The sequence below is a fragment of the Netta rufina genome, assembly GCF_964035555.1.
Source record: "Netta rufina genome assembly, chromosome: 1".
Classification (NCBI taxonomy): domain Eukaryota; kingdom Metazoa; phylum Chordata; class Aves; order Anseriformes; family Anatidae; genus Netta; species Netta rufina.
Genome location: NC_140123.1, coordinates 88473100 through 88486458, shown reverse-complemented (window position 1 = coordinate 88486458; position 13359 = coordinate 88473100).

Below are 13359 nucleotides of genomic sequence, written 5' to 3'. Positions count from 1 at the left end.
CCCAGGAGGATACAGGGGTGGTGAAGGAGAAAGGGAGAGTAAGCAAGTAAGGAAAAATATCCTCCCCTTTCCCCTCCACAGATTGACTCTCTAATGGAGAAAAACAATAGGTATAATTGCTAATAGTTCCCAAGATGCTGTTTCCAAAGTACAGAGTCCACGATGTTACTGAGTATAAATACCAAGTTAGAGTCATGACCAGATATCTTATCGTCTCATAAGCCATTGCTATAACACTTAGTACCATAATGGTCTGAAACCAGGGCCCGGAGAGGAGAAACAACACTACAGAGAGCAAATACGGAAAATAATGTACTATAATACTCAATTTGGAAAACAGGCGCAGCAGAGTTGTGATTAAAGCAATCAGCATCATGACAAGTGACTATTAAGCAGGTCTAATCCTTACACCAATTTTAGTTTAACACACTCTGATCAGATCTGCCGTTATCTCAACCTTTCGGGCCCCACGTTGGGCGCCAAAAAGACTGTCGTGGTTTAACCCGACCGGCAGCTAAACACCACGCAGCCGTTCGCTCACCCTCCCCCCTCCCTCTCTGGGACGGGGGAGAGAAATGGAAAGTGAAGCCCGTGAGTTGAGATAAAGACAGTTTAATAAGACAGGAAAAAAAAAAAAATAACAAAAATAATAATAACAATAATAATAATGATGATACAATGGGGATAATACGAAAGTAATAATAGTATGTACAAACAAGTGATGCACAATGCAATTGCTCACCACCCGCTGACCGATGCCCAGCCTAACCCCGAGCAGTCCGGCCCCCTCCCCCCGGCTAGCCACCCCTATATATTGTTTAGCATGACGTCAGATGGTATGGAATACCCCTTTGGCTAGTTTGGGTCACCTGTCCTGGGTCTGTCCCCTCCCAGCTCTTACTGCACCCCCCAGCCTGCCCGTTGGCAGGACAGAGCAAAGGCTGAGATGTCCTTGGCTTAGTATAAGCACTGCTCTGCAACAATTAAAGCATCGGGGTGTTATCAGCACTCTTCTCATTCTAAGCCAAAACACAGCATTCCACCAGCTACTAGGAAGAAAATTAATTCTGTGCTAACTGAAACCAGGACAGGATTTTTGAAATAGCTAAACAAATTGTACAAAGTTGCTTAACTTGTCAGAAGATAAATAAAAGTGTTTTGACAAGCAGCCATGGGAGAGAGAAAAAACAGCTTATAGGCCTTTTGAGAAAGTACAAGTTGATTTAACTGAATTGCCTAAGGTAGGGAGGATAAAATATCTATTGGTAATAGTAGATCATTTAACACAATGGGTAGAAGCTTATCCTGTAGCACGAGCTGCGGCACAAATGGTGGTAAAAATTCTATTAAAACACCTGGTACCTAGATATGGGATAATCCAGTACATTGATTCTGATCAGGGTGCACACTTTACTTCTAAAATGATAAAATTATTATGTCAATCATTAGGTATTCAGTGGGAACACCATACTCCATGGCACCCACAAAGTTCAGGGAAAGTAGAAAGACTGAATCAAACAATAAAACAACAATTGGCTAAATTAACGATCGAGACACAAATGCCCTGGACGAGATGCTTACCATTGGCACTTTTAAACTTAAGAACTAAACCACACAGTGAGACTGGATTATAACCGTATGAAATGTTATATGGTATGCCTTCTTCTCAAGGGATGCCTCTAGGGAACAATGTAGTTGAGGATTGTAGCATCCAGAAATGTATAATTATTGTTATATATGGAGTGGTAATTCGTGTCGAGAAAATGGTTGATATTAATAAAGAAGGGGAAATTTGGGAATGTGGCCATGGGCGTTGGAAAGCCCCGTGGTTGAGATAACATTAGACTCTTAACGACGAGGCCATCAGGAACAAAAAAGAGTTTAGAGGGAACAAAGAAGGGTGATTCAGGAGACTCCATGCAGTCTCCTGTTGGTTTCTTGTTCTCCACTTAAGGCGTGGATGTTTCTGGGTGTTTGCTGTTGTCCTTACATTCAAAGTTGTTTGAGCAATGAAAAGTTGTTTTGAAAAGAACTGCTGTGGAGAGAAGGCTATAAGAGGGGAGCCTGCCCTCAAGATAAAAAAAAAAAGGCAACACGATGAAGTTACATCACTAAAGAAGCCGGAAAAAGAAGGGAAGAGGAACAGGCTGGCAGAATGGAGACCAGGACAGGAACAGGCACTTTGATTGCCTCATGAAGATAGGTTCGGCCAAACTCAGCAAACTGCTCAGAGAAGCTCGTACAGAAAGTCGCTGGAAATAGGCGCACTGGAGCTGGAGAGAAGCTCGAGCTGAGAGAAGCGGACCTGTGCACACAACTGCCTCTCGCTGGTAAGCAGTTGCGCGTTATGGGGAATCGTTCGTCCTTAGGAACAAAGACCGTCCTGGTAACCTTACAGCTTATCCTCCTTATTAACAATTGGACAGTTTATGAGCCTCAAATATGGGCCCAAACTGAGGTCAAGGTGTGGCACTCTGCAACTAAAAATGACAAGGTTGCAGTGGGATTTATCGGCACCTGGCGAGCAGCCTCTGAGGCCTTAAAGAGCCATGTGGAGCCACAATCACAAACGTGTGGCTTGCCAGATAGTGAGGGAGCTGCGGGCTCCTTTACTGATCCGACTGCTACGCCGTGGGCCCCTCTGCTGTTACAGCCATCGAAGGCTTTTGCTGTTACGCCCCCTGCTGACCTGAACGTGCCTTTTGACCCAGGCCATGAAATTAGCCTACCCAGAAGAAACACCATCCAGAAGACACCTGAGTTGTTAGGGCCTGAATTCTCACTGAAACCAAAGGCAGGGATGTAACTGACCTGAAGAAAGGGGCTTTAATCTCTCCTGGCTTGTTTACTCCTGAAGGAGCTTGAAAGAGACGCGTGTCCTTGTATGTGAAGAGGAGGTGAAGGAACAGCTAGTGCAAGGAACACACAAATCTGTTACGCCAGACTTATAGATTGTTGGCTCTGAGCTGGGAGACTGCAACAGAAACACAGAATGATCTAGGTTGGAAGAGACCTCAAGATCATTGAGTCCAACCTCTGACCTAACACTAACAAGTCCTCTACTAAACCATGTCACTAAGCTCTACATCTAAACGTCTTTTAAAGACACCCAGGGATGGTGACTCAAACGCTTCCCTGGGCAGCCCGTTCAATGTCTAACAACCCTTTCGGTAAAGAAGTTCTTCCTAATATCCAACCTAATCCTCCCCTGGCACAACTTTAGGTCATTCCCCCTCTTCCTGTCACCAGGCACGTGGAGAACAGACCAACCCCCACCTCGCTACAGCCTCCTTTAAGGCACCTGTAGAGAGCAATAAGGTCACCCCTGAGCCTCCTTTTCTCCAGGCTGAACTGTTGGGAATTGGCATAATTGTTCGATCTAAGCTTGCTTTAAGCAACCAGGGTAGGCCTTAGAAATCTCAGGGCCTGCTGTAGCTGAGCAAACCAGGCTGCCAGAGTAACTGTGAGAAGCTCCCACGGCAATGACTCCCACATCACCCAATTAAGGAACTCAGAAAATATTGTTATCAGCAGCTGGCCTCAAGGACTAGGCCTATGTGACCGTTAAGCACAAAGGGGGTTGTTTTCCTAACTTCTAATCAAAAAGGGGGGTTCTTTTCTTGCAGGTGGTGTTATTTTCTTAACAGTTTGTCTGGGTGCTTTTGACCAATAATCTTGTGTGAAACACTGTCCACCCCTGTAAAATTCACTATAAAAGTTGGGCTATTCGGGCAATAAAATGGTGAAACATGATCTGACTCAACTGGTGTCTGTCGTGCTTTTGTCCGTGCTTCACAACACTGAACAAGCCCAGCTCCCTCAGCCGCTCCTCGTAGGACTTGTTCTCCAGACCCCTCACCAGTTTTGTCGCCCTTCTCTGGACTCGCTCAAGCACCTCGATGTCCTTCTTGTAGCCAGGGGCCCAGAACTGAACACAGTACTGGAGGTGCGGCCTCACCAGAGCTGAGTACAGTGGGACGATCACTTCCCTAACCGTGCTGGCCACACTGCTTCTTATGCAAGCCAGGATGCTGTTGCACCTGAGCACACTGCTGGCTCATATTCAGCCCACTATCCACCAATACGCCCAGGTCCTTCTCTGCCAGGCAGCTTTCCAACCTTTCCTCTCCCAGCCTGTAGCTCTGCTTGGGGTCATTGCGTACCAGGTGCAGGACCCAGCACTTGGCCTTGTTGAACTTCAGGCAGTTGACCTCAGCCCATCGGTGCAGTCTATCCAGATCCTCCTGCAGAGCCTTCCTGCCCTCGAGCAGATTGACACACGCACCTAACTTGGTGTCATCTGCGAACTTACTGAGGGTTCACTCAATTCCCTCATCCAGATCATCGATGAAGATATTAAAGAGGACCAGCCCCAGCACCGAGCAGCACCGAGCCCTGGGAACACCACTAGTGACCGGCCTCCAACTGGATTTGGCTCCATTCACCACGACTCTTTGGGCCCGGCTACCCAGCCAGTTTCTAACCCAACAAAGTGTACGCCAGTCCAAGCCACGAGCAGCCAGTTTCTTGAGGAGAATGCTGTGGGAAACGGTGTCAAAAGCCTTGCTGAAGTCAAGGTAGACCACATCCACAGCCTTTCCCTCATTCACCAAGCGTGTCACTTTGTCATAGAAGGAGATCAGGTTTGTCAAGCAGGACCTGCCTTTCATAAAGCCATGCTGACTGGGCCTGATCGCCTGCTTCCCCTGCAAGTGCTGCATGATGACTCTCAGGAGGATCTGCTCCATGAGCTTCCCTGGCACTGAGGTCAAACTGACAGGCCTATAGTTCCCCGGGTCTGCCCTCCAGCCCTTCTTGTAGATGGGCGTCACGTTTGCTAGCCGCCAGTCAACTGGGACCTCCCCCAATAGCCAGGACTGCTGATAAATGATGGACAGTGGCTTGGCCAGCTCCTCTGCCAGTTCTCTCAGTACCCTTGGGTGGATCCCATCCGGCCCCATCGACTTGTGCACATCCAAGTGCCATAACAGGTCGCCAACCATTTCTTCGTGGATAGTGAGGGCCACATTCTGCTCCCCATCCCCTTCTGCCAGCTGGGTATCCAGAGAACAACTGGTATTGCCGCTAAAGACTGAGGCAAAGAAGGCATTAAGCACCTCCACCTTTTCCTCATCTTTTGTAACCAAATTTCCCCCCGCATCCAGTAAAGGATGGAGATTCTCCTTAGTCCTCTGTTTTGCGTTGGATGTATTTGTAAAAAGATTTTTTGTTGTCTTTAATGGCAGTAGCCAGACTGAACTCTAGATGAGCTTTGGCCTTTCTAATTTTGTCCCTGCACAGCCTTGTTACCTCCTTATAGTCCTCCTCAGCAGCAAGCCCTTTTTTTCCAAAGATTATAAACCCTCTTTTTTCTCCTAAGCTCAAGCTGCAACTCTCTGTTGAGCCAGGCCGGTCTTCTTCCACACCAGCTAGTCTTTGGGCACATGGGGATGGACCACTCCTGCGCCATTAAGATTTCCCTCTTGAAGAGCGCCCAGCCTTCCTGGACTCCTCTGCCCTTCAGAACCGCCTCCCAAGGGACTCCACCAACCAGTGTCCTCAGCAGCACAAAGTCAGCCCTCCAGAAGTCCAATACGGTGGTTTTACTGGTCACCTCCCTGGCCTCGCCAAGAATAGAGAACTCCACCATTTTGTGGTCACTCTGCCCAAGACAGCTCCCGACAACCACATCCTCCACCAGTCCTTCTTTGTTTGTGAAGAGAAGGTCTAGCGAGGCGCCACCCCTGGTAGGCTCACTAACCATCTGCGTCAGGAAGCTATCTTCCACGCTCTCCAGAAACCTCCTAGACTGCTTTCTCTGGGCTGTGTTGTGCTTCCAGGATATGTCTGGGAAGTTGAAGTCCCCCATGAGAACAAGCGCTGATGATTTTGCAACTTCTGTCAGCTGCCTGTGGAACTCCTCGTCCATCTCCTCATCCTGGTTCGGTGGTCTATAACAGACCCCGACCAGGACGCTAGCCTTGTTGGCCTTCCCGCCGATCCTAACCCAAAGGGACTCGACCTTGTCATTCCCAGCCTTGAGTTCCACAACATCGAAAGATTCTCTAATATAGAGAGCCACCCCACCACTCCTTCTGTGCTGCCTGTCCCTTCTGAAGAGCTTATAGCCAATCATTGCAGCACTCCAGTCATGAGAGTGGTCCCACCACATTTCCATGATGGCAACCAAGTCATAGCCTGCCTGCTGCACGATGGCTTCCAGCTCATCCTGTTTCTTACCCATGCTGCGTGCATTGGTGTAGATGCACTTCAGCTGGGCCATTACCTTATCCTCCGGCCTTGCCATTGTTCCCCCTGGCACAGCTCCAACAATCCTTCTTTCAGCCCCATCCCCCTTCTTACCTAGTTTAAAGCCCTCTCAATGAGTCCCGCCAGCTCCTGGCCTACTCCTTTCAGTAAAGAAGTTCTTCCTAATATCCAACCTAATCCTCCCCTGGCACAACTTTAGGCCATTCCTCTTTGTCCTGTCACCAGGCACATGGGAGAACAGACCAACCCCCACCTCGCTACAGCCTCCTTTAAGGCACCTGTAGAGAGCAATAAGGTCACCCCTGAGCCTCCTTTTCTCCAGGCTGAACAAGCCCAGCTCCCTCAGCCGCTCCTCGTAGGACTTGTTCTCCAGACCCCTCATCAGCTTCATCACCCTTCTCTGGACTCGCTCGAGCACCTCGATGTCCTTCTTGTAGCCAGGGGCCCAGAACTGAACACAGTACTGGAGGTGCAGCCTCACCAGAGCCGAGTACAGTGGGACAATCACTTCCCTAGCCCTGCTGGCCACACTGTTTCTTATACAAGCCAGGAAGCTGTTGGCCTTCTTGGCCACCTGAGCACCTGAGTTGGCTGGCTCATATTCAGCCCACTATCCACCAATACTCCCAGGTCCTTCTCTGCCAGGCAGCTTTCTAACCACTCAGCCATCTTCAAACTTCCAGATCTAGAGGAACGCGTTGGCTGCAGCCTAAAGGCCACGTGTACAGAAGCTCTCCCAAGCCAGCCAATCTTCTCCCCGTGACCTGCCAGAAAACAGCTGTCCTGGTTTCAGCTAGGATAGAGTTAATTTTCCTCCTAGGAGCTGGTAGGGTGCTATGTTGTGGATTAGGATGAACACACTGATGTTTGAATTGTTGCAGAGCAGTGCTTACAGTAAGCCAAGGATGCTTCAGCTTCTTGCTCTGTCCTGCCAGCGGGCAGGCTGGGGATGCAGCAGGAGCTGGGAGGGGACAGACCCAGGACAGCTGACCCAAACTGGCCAAAGAGGCATTCTGTACTGTATGGGGTCATGCTGAGCAATATATAGGGGTGCCTAGCCAGGATGGGGGGGCCGGCTGCTCGGGGTTAGGCTGGGCATCAGTCAGCGGGTGGTGGTTAATTGCATTGTGCATCACTTATTCTGTACACATTAGTAGGGGCAGTACTATTCTTCTTATTATTATTGTTCTTTTTTTTTTTTTTCCTGTCTTAATAAACTGTCTTTGTCTCGACCCACAGGCTTTGTTTTCCTATTGCTCTCCCCCATCCCAGAGAAGGAGGGGGGAGGGCGAGCGAACAGCTTTGTGGTGCTTAGCTGCCGGCTGGGGAAAACCACAACGACAGCAATGTAGTCATGTAACCAAATTAAAGCCAAAACTTTCAGCCCGGTCCTTGACCTGAATAGGGAGTGAGGATCCGGATCCTGGCATTAATATGTGATGGTTTATATGCAGCCAAAGTAAATACTGCAGTCGGAGGTCATGACGCTAGATTTTGAAAAGTCCGGCATAAAAATCTCAGAAAAGCAAATTTAAACAACATAAATGTCAAGAAAAGTCTTTCTGATTACTATATTCTTTATCTGTCGTGACTAGACAGATGAAAATCTATGACGGCAATTTTGCCTTTAAGGTCATTTTCTTTTTTCTTTTATTTATTTCTTTTATTTTTGTTTATTTATCTTATTTTAACAGGCTCTGTACTAATTTTCCTCACAGAATGGCTAGCAGAAATATGACCCTTACAGGCCTTTTGTATTTAATTCATTAGGTCAACTCTAACCACTAAGCCCCTTGTGAGGTTATTTCTGTTAGCGATAAGGAACAATTGAACCTTAAACATTGAAACCAGGTTGATGAGCCTATTCCACAAGGTCTCATGACTCCACACATGTGAAGTGAAATCTGCCAGGTGGGGATCATTTGACCTTTGCTATATAGGAAGCATGAGGAGTTATAGGAAGAATTGTCACTCCAGAGGAGTTTGAGGTTCAGGTTACTTAGGGTGCTTTTCTACTGTCCTGCTGGAATGGACTCAGTGTTCCCAAGTAGGCTGCTTTTTCTTTGTGTTTTCTACCATCTCTGTGGAATAGTTTTGGAGACTCTATGAGATAGTAAATCAGGGGTGACTACTCAGAACGGGAAAATCCTGGTGATGCTACTTCCCCATGAAGTAGTCCAGCTGTGAGTCAAATTCAGAAGCTGGCAGGTAAGTGCTCCTGGGTCCTACAGTTGTTTTGTGTTGGGGAGGTTGAAGACTTCCTTCACCTTGTCTGTTTTCAGTGAAGTTACTTACATGGATTCTCAGCTGGTCCCCAGTCCTGGTCCCCTTTTCTGTTACATGAACAGCCAGAGAAACTCAGCCTGCCTTCTCTGAGTTTGGTGCTGCCTAGTTTTAACATTTTCAGTACTCAGTAGCGTACCCCACTCTTGCAGTTTGAGAGGGATTGCACTCCCCTTCTGTCATATGGGAATCCCATCTTTCTGTCTCAAGGGTGAATGGTGTAAGACACTTATAAATCACTGCAGATTGTCTTTGTTGTCAATTGCCATGTAAATTAAGTCCATTCATGTACTTTCTTCTGTTTCCTCTTCCCTTTCATTTGTTGTCTGGTTTCTACCAAATAGTATGTATTTGGTGAAATAAATAAATACCTCAAAACAAGAGGCACAGGTATGTGAGTTTCAAGGAAAAACAATTGGGAAATATGGGGTTCCCTGAGAAAATTGCCGTTCCAATTTCCAGCAGGGAGTTCTCCAGACACAGAAATGTAGATTCTGACCAGGATTAGAGGGGCTCTGCTTCCAGCCAGGGGGAAGAAAATAACACTTGAGTTTATTGGACTGTGTGGATTTGATGGCCTGGCATGTCAGATGCACAGAAGTATAAGGCTTTAGTAGACACTGCTGTAGAGTGTACTATAATGCCATCAAGCAATAAAGGGCCAGACTATCTCAGGAGAGGATATTTCAAGGACCCAAATGGGATCAGCCTGTCCCAAATCTATGGTGTATCTGGATCTCTTTTGGTTTCCAGTTTGTCCCTGGAAAGAATAACGCATTTAAGCAGAAACGTGTTTTCAATAATGAAGCTCCTTCTATGTGATCATTGATCTTCTAAAGTTTGTACATTTTTAAACTAAAACATCACGTTCAGTGATGTTTGTTTCTTATGTCTCCACATATTTTCAGATGAGATGATTCTTGCAAGAGGCAAAGCAATTACCATCACAGAAGTATCCCCAGTACTAAGGATACCCATATGCCCTTTCTGCAGAGTTTTCTTGATAAACATCTCAGCCTCTCAGATTTTCAAAACAAACAGAATATTTGAGGATAGTGTTTTTACGCTCTTCCCCATGATCAATTATTAATGGACCTTTCTTCAGAATTTGTCTTTTACTTTGCAGAAATCAATGGTGTGCAGACCATAACTCTCCATCACTCGGAAGAAGAGGCACTTAGCTGGGCCTATCAGCCACAAAAATGGTAATGCATTAGGGTTTTGTATGCATGACTTACTTCTCATTTGTCTTCCCTTGCAGGCCTCCCAGCACTGAGAACAGCTGTGCACTGAGTTGCAGAGATCAGGAAAGCTAGTATATTCATGACAGTACTCTTTTCTCTGTTGCCAAGAGAGGTCAGATGTAGCATAGCAATTTATACTACTGAATTCTATTATCACAATATTTTGATATTTTTGGCCACATTCTGAAAATAAATTAATCTGCCCAAATACATTATCTGTTGAGGAATTATAGCAACATTTTAATACTTGTTTTAAATTCACTATATTTGAATTAGTTGCTTATAATTCACAGTGGCATAATTTAGCTCAAAAGCTTTCAGCAACCACTGGAACATTTCCCTGGAAGCTCTTCCCCACAGGGCCAGAAGCCAGCTTACTAAGTTCTTGAAATTTCTAGCCAAGAGCATGATAGATATTTCTCTATGGTAGCATCTCTAGGCCAGCACTCCTCCATCATCCTATACTAACTTGAGAGGACCTTTAGTGCACACTACTTAAAACAAAATGTTACATCTTGCCACAGATCGTGAAGCATTTCTTGGTAGCCAGCAAAATTGGTCTTTCAGAGTCATCAGTGATATTTCGTAATACTTGGGGGGGAGGGGAAGGGTGATGGGGGGGGGAGCCCTGTAAAATTTTCAACAATATAAAATCCATATGATTTACCAAAACTTATCCTTTAGAGAAATAACCAGTCTCGGCACACAGATCTCCAGTTCTGACATAGTCATGTTCTTTGGTTAGTTCCAATAGCTAATTGTCTTTATCTACCCACTGGTTCATTCCCTGTACCGTCCTAGTTCAGGGTCTATCATCCATGGACAAACTCACTATACCTCTAAATCCAGGATCTGTAGCTGCAAAGAAAGATGCTCTCACTAGGCAGATATTACCAAGAATACCATTTTTTTTATTGACAGTTGTTATTGACTAGTAGTTGTTTAGGTATTTTAAGTACATTGACTGTCTTGCCAGAAATCCCTGGTTAGCCTCATGTTAGCTATATTCGGTCTCCACTTAAAAACTAGAAAGTCCAAGGGCAAGTATAAAAATAGCTCATTAACATGTAGTTAAAATTACAAACGTACAGGACCTTAAGCTGTAAGAAATCTAAAGCCTTTGTTTGCATTTGAACCCTGGATCAAAGATTTAAAAATTATAAATGTGAATGAAAAAAAAAATCTTTAGTAGGCTTTTTTAATAAGTTTTCTCTCTTCTGCGCTACTAAGACCAAAATTAAAGCATAGATTGGTGTGGCTTAAACCAAACTTACTGTGGAAGTTTCAGGGTAGAATGCTAGTTTTGGCACAAAGTGTTTGAAGTATCTGAAGTAACTTATAAACATATGAAGCAATGAGAAAGCATTTCACACATTGCTAGAACAAAATAATTAAAGAAGAATAATAAAGTATTAGGAAGGGATAACATGTGAAAACATTTCCAAAATGAGACAAATAAAAGCTGTAGGTTAGCAGCTACAATCTAGAAAGATGTGGAATAAGAATTTATACATTGAATGTAGAAGACTGAGAAGATGGAATAGGTGAACAAAGATGTCTATTCAATACATAAAATGGTAAAAGAATATGTTAATACTTATTAGTCACTAAGATCTTCACAACTAGTGAAGTATAATAAAGAGCTGGACTATTTAACTGGCAGGTTTGTAATTGATTGAAGAATACATTGGGATGACGTTTTATATTCACTGCGCTTGCCTCAGTTTTTCTAGATTTGCATCTTTCTAACAGTGTAAGAAGTTAAGGATGATGCTGTAGTTTGGACAAAAAGTAACAATTCACACCTGTTTGGGGACAAGCCCTTGACAGCAAAGGTTGTTGTTGGAGGCAGTGGAACATCTTGATGTAGGGCGCTGACTGCTCCAGTGTCACCTGAGGGGTAGAATGAGATATGGAAGGAGTTGAAAAAAGCATGAATGAAACAGCCAGGTACAGACCATGGTACTTAAATCAAACCTGGGGAGTGGCTCTCTACCACTCCCCACTGCAAATGATCTTGCAATATTCTGGACCTGTGCTTGCAGATCCTGAAGAGACTTATCCCTGGTAACACAAAAAGATCTTGGCCACTGCAAGGCTGAGAAGCTGCTGGTGGAGCTAAACAGCTGATTTCACTGCTGAGAGCTGTCTTTTAAGAAATTCAAAGAAAGTCCTTATCTGGAGGTTTCAAAGGTGTTCCAGAAGGGTTACACACAGTAAATGAGGTACTGTGATATTGGTGAGGACCCAGAAGAGACTGAGGTCAAGAAATAAGTGAACCTAGGTGGGGAGGTAACTCAAAGAAACCAGGCAAGCAGCCATATGTGGGCAGCACGACACTGACTCAGGCAAATAATATGTAAAACAGCAAAAAGGATAAAACTGTAGGAATCCTACTATGTTATATATATAACATCCTACTATATATATAAATCCTACTATGTTATATGTATAATCCTACTATGAAGGTGATAGAGCAGTAGAATCTACACTTATACTTTTTCCTTTCAGTCAAAAACATATAGGGGCAGGAAATGCAGCTTTTTCTAACATGATTGGGTAGTCTGCATTCAAACAAAAAAGATTACGTAATTTATTTAGAGACTCTGAAAAAGGGTAATTCTTTGTAGATGGTCTGTGCCTTGCTCCCAGTGAGTCATTTTTAGAAGGGGAGATCGCAAACATTGTTAAAGATAAGTCTGTGAAGGCAGCAGTTCTTTTGCGTCAGCTATGTCCTGTTTAGATCAGTAGATTAAACAAACCTCAAAAGGTAATTTAGTGAAAGTAAAAATGTTTCAGAAAGCCAACAAGAAAAGAGGATGTCTTTCACTCCTAGATTCTGAAAGGGAATCCTAGAATTGACATTATTTCTTAGAAATCTAGAGTCTGAAAATCTGTAATCATTTAAAACAAAAAAAAAAAAAAAAAAAAAAAAGAAAAAAAAAAGTTCGCATTTTGCAAATGGATGACTAAATGCAGTAAATATTTCAAAAGGCTTTTTTGTAACTTCCTAGAAAGAGAATTTGCAAACAAAAACCAAACAGAGAACTGTGAGATATCTCAAGCTGCTCTTCTTCAAAAGGAGGAAAATAGACCATTTCAGAAATGGACTTACAGAAGAAAAAAAAAGGGGGGGGTTGGGTTTGTCTTCATTTTCTTCAGGCCATTTTGTTGTTATCTGTTTAGCAATTAGAAGCTACAGCATAGAGTGAGGTTGCTGTAACACAGCGGCGAAAGCTCAGAGTACAATGATTCTTCCCTCTGCTTGTCCTTACTCCTTATCTTTGTTACCTAATAAAACATTGTTCCATCCTCACTATGACCACTTAAAAATTCATGTTATGACATCAAAAATTCAAATGTTATGACCCTCTTTGTTAGCTATGATCTTCTTATCCATCTTCAGCAAACTCAGTGCTCTTGGATCTGTCCCTCTATGAATCATTTCTTTTTTATCTACCTTTCTCAAGCTGATTTTATTTTTGCCCGAGTCATTCTCTGTTGTCTCTTCCTTTTGATTTTTTTTTTCTAAGTTTTAATGTTTGTCTGATTCACTATTCTG